At 49.4% G+C, this 5,305-nt stretch overlaps 1 protein-coding gene across 1 annotated transcript in view; it reads left to right on the forward strand.

The window, feature by feature from the left end:
• ANKH (ANKH inorganic pyrophosphate transport regulator) overlaps nt 1-5,305 on the forward strand; it is a gene marked incomplete at its 5' end in the record, with an annotated part of 137,356 nt that overhangs the window by 126,984 nt on the left and 5,067 nt on the right. The window lies entirely within an intron of this gene.

Here is a 5,305-nt window from a genome sequence, read left to right on the forward strand (position 1 = left end):
TCGAGCAAGGTAGGCGTGTGTGATATCTGAAAGTGTTCTGCCTTGTTCAGGTCCCTCCATCCACGGGGAAATCAAATTAGTGTGCCTTGTGTGGAGTGACACCAGGCGCAGTGTCCCGAGACGCTGTCTGTGAAACCCAGCTGTCATCCCTCCCCCTGAATCAGGAGTTTGCACATCTCTGTCCTAAATACTTACTAAGATGGACAGATGCAGGGGCCCCTGTTATTTTAAAATGTGGTTTTTTGTGTGGTTAAAAAAAAAAAAAAGGAACACATGCTCTCATGCTCTTGGTGGAAAACAGGGGAAAGTCCAAAGAGGAAAATAAAATTAATCCTAATCTCACCACCTACAGACAGCTCACTAGTAGCATTTTATTCCGGGACCAGGAAACCTTTTACAGTAATGATAGTAAGACCAACTGGCCCCACTCCCTGTGCCCCTCACGGGTAGAAGCATCTGTGGGGATCACGGGGCCACAGACACGCTGGTGGTCTGGTCATCCGAGGGCTAAGGAGCTGACACCAGAATGTAAATCCACTGACTCACCATCTTGCAGCTCCAAGCCCGGCTGTAACCACCTCTTTGTATGCGGTATTGTTGAGGGTTAACCTCAGGTTTAGGCAGTGGAGACTTAAACCCAATTAAACAGTTGTTGAACTTTTCTTACTAAGTAAAGCCTCCAAATAAAAACGGTGCCCAGGGCCAGCTATTTTAATTCATAACAGCTGCATACATTTCACTTCTTCTAACTGCAGGAGACAAGACTCTCTGACTGGGCACTAATCCTGATTATTCAGGGTAATGGCGGGAGTGTAGGGAGCTCTGGAACTGCGTCAAAACCAGAGTTCTTGGCAATGTTCCCTTGTGGGCTGGAGCCCTCTCCCTTCATCAAATGCTGATGGAGACAGCTGGCTTCTTCGAATCCCACATTCTTGGGAGAGAATCTGAGACTGGCCCAGGGCGGGTCAGAAACAGACTCTGTGGGGGAGGAGGGTCCCCCTTCTGTGGATCTAGTCACGTGGATTCAGACTGTAGCATCTCAGATGGGGCGTTACTTCTGTAAGGGCTGGACTTGCTTCCTCCTTAATGCACACTGTAGTCCTATTTGGGGACCTTAATCTACGGTAAAACTTGGTCATCACTTAGTTCATCGTTATAGGGATTTAGACATGAAAGGTTAAATGCTGCCTCCGATGTTGACAACTCCATACAGGTAAAGCCTGCTTAACGGGTTGCTTCTAAGCATACATTTCACTAAATTACTCATTGATCTGCCCGACCAGACCATCACTAGAAATCTGACCATGGCACATACACTAACCACAAACCGCACGGGAAGGCTGTGAATACAACGGCTGCAGCCCAGTGGGGGTTAGTTTCCAAGGAGGCTAATGTGATGAAAGAAAAGAGATGCCAGTGATCATGAAGGCAGAAGGTGTGTCTGGAATGGACTACACTTTACGAGCGATGAATATATGTTGAAATGCCAATAAATGTTTCAAAGTTCAAAGTAAAAATTTCGTGGTCAGTGTCTGGTCCTCAGAGAAAGAATCACACAGTCTGTCAAATAAAAGGGTGCTGGGTCATAGGTCTCCTCCTGTCTTCCTTTCTTTCTTCTCCTTCATCGCCTTTTTATTTCAGAATTATCCTAGGTTTACAGAAACATTGTGAAGCTAGCACACAGTTCCCACACACCCTTCAGCCCTCACTTTGCTGTGGTTCATTTGTCGCAACTGAGCAACGAATACGTGACTGTGAACTGAACTGCACAGTTGATTCGGGTTTCACTAGCTTTTCCCTCACAGCCCTTGTCATCTTGTCTCCTTAGCCCCCTCTGGTGTGTGAGTTCCGCAGACTTGGCTTGTTTTTGAGGCGTTCCCAGTTTCAAGGAATGCCTCTTAGGTTTTATATAAATGTGCCTCAACTTGGGTTTGTCTGCGGTTTTTCTCGTGGTTAGAGGGGGCTTTGGATTTGGAGAGGAAGATCACCTGGGTCAAGTGCAAGTCTCCTCACATCTTATCAGGAGCACATGCCATCAACATGACTCATCACTGCTGATGTTGACCTTGACCACCTCCCGAGGTCATGTTTGCCAGGTCTCTCCACTGTAAAGGTACTCTTTTCCCCTTTCCAAGCCGAGTTCTCCTTGGAGGGGAGTTGCTATGGTCAGCCCACACTTCTGGATGGGGAAATATAGGTATGCTTCACCTCTCTGGGAAGGGAGTATCTACATGAACTAGATAAAATTCTGGGCCAGAGATCTGACCCTATTTGCTTATTTATATCAATATTAGAGGCCTGGTGCATGGGATTCATGCACCAGGGGTGGGGGGCGTGGCCTGCAGGGATCGGCCTGATATGGGAGTGCCGCTCATCCTGGTCAGCCAAGCGGCTATGGACCCACCCTCTGAGCGGCTGCTCCCACTGTGGGTGGGCAGCTCATCCCAGTCAACCAAGTGACACTCCCACTGTGGGAGCGCACTGACCATCAGGGGGCAGCTCCTGCGTTGAGCGTCTGCCCCCTGGTGGTCAGTGCGCATCATAGCAACTGGTTGACTGATCATTCTGGGCGTTCTGCTGTTCGGTCACTGGGCTTTTATATATATAGATTGACTCGTGGGTATTTATTGTGTACTCTGTATTCACTACTACAGTATTTATTTTGTTGCTGAAATTGTTCCAGCTTTGCCCGTGGGGAATGCTTCCTGCTGGGCTCTTGTGTCCGTTGACATATTATTCCAGGCAGATCTAGAATGAGCCATTTCTCCAGGCAGCGCTGGTTCCTTCTATTGAAAAATAAATAGAAAAATCAAGATCTGGGCACTGAGTGGGTGGTTCTATGCAGCGGGCTGCTTCCTAATAAGATAATATTGACAGCAAGCTCTGCAGCAGAAAAGCCAGCCCTGCAGCTGCTCTAAGGAACAAATCACGTTCATTGTCAGGAGTTTATTAGGTTTGTTTTCCTGGTTTGGAAAAGTCAATGTCGTTAGGCTCTGCAAATATTTGAGGAACACGGCATGTCGTGGTCAACTGGGAGGGCATGTTCTGAGCCAAGCCTCCTCTGGGTGAACTCATTCGAATGACACTTTCCTGAAATATTCTTTGTTAGGTTCACTTCTGCAGCTTCCTGTTTTCTGAAACCGAGTGGTTACCTTTGGTCTGGTTGTTAGCTGGGGCTCCACACGTTCCGTAGGGAACGCTGACCTGCAGAGAGGAACTGCCACTTTTAACCAGCGCCAGACCTACTGCTAGGCTGCAGATATTCCTTTCTGGGCAATGCAAGAAATAGTCATGTTTTTAGGGACTGACTGGCAGGCAAGGAGCATTTTCATCTGGAAGCATGGCAAAGGCAAAGGGTCAAATTCAGAGACTTCCGGAAGAAAAAGAAAGGAAGCTTCGATGCATTCATTACCCATGGCATTCCTTCGCTTTCAATAATGACCTGTGATTGCTCGAGCCCCAGGCTGACCGGGTTCTAGGTGTGTGTGGCAGACAGCTCTGAAGAGGCGCCTCAGGAGCATGTGGCCTGATAGGGGCATTCAGGGCACTCTGGGCACAGATAGGTACCAGACAGAAGAGAGTGGTTCAGTGGTGCCATGTTGAATCACACCGTGGCATTTTAGAAATGGAATATCGAAACCACCCTCCTGGGAAGCTCTGTTAGGGATCCATCAGACCTTAACATTTTGTTCTCAGGGGCCACTGTGGTCACCGGCCCAGGTTACTGGGTATTTTTGTAAATGTCTCGAATGATCTGGGTGTGCTCACCATGGTCCTGTCTTCCAACTGGACTCCGAGGTCTTCCAAGGCCGTGACACGCCTTGGGGTGCTCATCACCCATGCAGAGAACCCAGAGAGGGGAATCACCTGGCTTTGCCACAGACGCTGGCTGCACCCTCCTCTCTGACATGCAATGACTCCCTCCCTTCCCCTTGGGTGTTGTAACTGAAAGGCCATTGTGCAGTGATTTTGCAAAGCAGAGAGATTGCAACAGGAGACATCGTCTCACGTTCAGGTCATTGCCGGCTACGGAATACACACGGCATTACAGTGATTGTCCTGCAAGCTCTCATTTTTAGCAGAGGGTGGTCCTCCAACCACGGAAGAAATGCAGGGTGGCTTACTCTTCGTGGGTCCTGAGGCACAGATCAAGTCCAGATAGTTCCCACTGCCCTGCTCAGTGCCATTTTGAAGTTGCGACACGAAATTGTCGCCATACCTGAGCTGTAGGCGTGAGCGATACCTCACTGTTTCAGCTTTGCCGTGGGAAAACGATGCCAAGGCCACTTGTCCAGGGCACACGGTGCCAAAGCCTCTGAGCTCCGAGTTGCTACATCTGAGGAAGTATTTTTTCCTTCGTGTCAGAGATGGGCTGTAAGTACGGGCAGCAGGCAGTAGGGTAGATGATGTCATTTTGGAAAACCCCTGGGATATTTATTCTTCCCAGATGCTGAAAACGATATGGCAGAATTAAAGCTCCATTGCAACTAGCAAGTGAAACATATACTAGATCCTCCCAGGTTTTGGGGTTTTTTTTAATATTTCAACATGACACAGTAAACAGGACCAACCTAATTCCAGGAACCCTAATTTACCCAAAGCCTAAAGGGGTTGTTCTAGTCTAAAATGTCAGTGTTCTGTTTTTGCACGACTGTCATTCACTTTCTCACGTATTCATTTTCATTTTAGAGAAGCATCGCTCTCTTGCACCGTCAGGAAGGGAGAGAATTATTTGGGAACTGGTGGGATTTTTCACTCCACCTTTCCCCCGCCCATTTCAGTTCCCACTTTCTCAAAGGGGTTCCGTGTCCAGAGTTCCCCACTTCGTGGCTGTGGTCTCTCATTCTCTGAGCTAGACCTTGCAGGCTTCCGGGCCTGTGGTTAATCTCAGCACCGCTGTTTCCGTCTCGGTTGGCTGTGCTGATTCAGGCGCGCTGCATGCACCCAGATGCTTCCAGGGCACTCTTTATTATTGGGTGAAAGCTGTAAAAACTGTGTTAATAGACATGTTCCCGCTGAACGGACTGAGCTGGTGAGCAGTCCAGCTAAGCCTTCCGTGGGAGCCCACTGGCCCCGCTCAGGGGCCAGCTTCCCCACTCAGTGCGTCCACATCTGCCCCGCTGCCCGGGCCCCTGTGGGGCAGATGTGGCAGGTGGGCCTGGGCCTGTGCCAGCGGTGAGAACAGGGCAGGGTGCTGGCAGCCTGAGGACCGGTATGCCAGCCTCCTGCTTGGGCAGGTCACCCTCTCTCTGAGCTCCTCGGCATATTGGAATGCCTGGCTTTCTCATTCCACTCGTTGATGCCT

This window comes from Myotis davidii, unplaced genomic scaffold, assembly GCF_000327345.1.
Source record: "Myotis davidii unplaced genomic scaffold, ASM32734v1 scaffold143, whole genome shotgun sequence".
NCBI lineage: Eukaryota > Metazoa > Chordata > Mammalia > Chiroptera > Vespertilionidae > Myotis > Myotis davidii.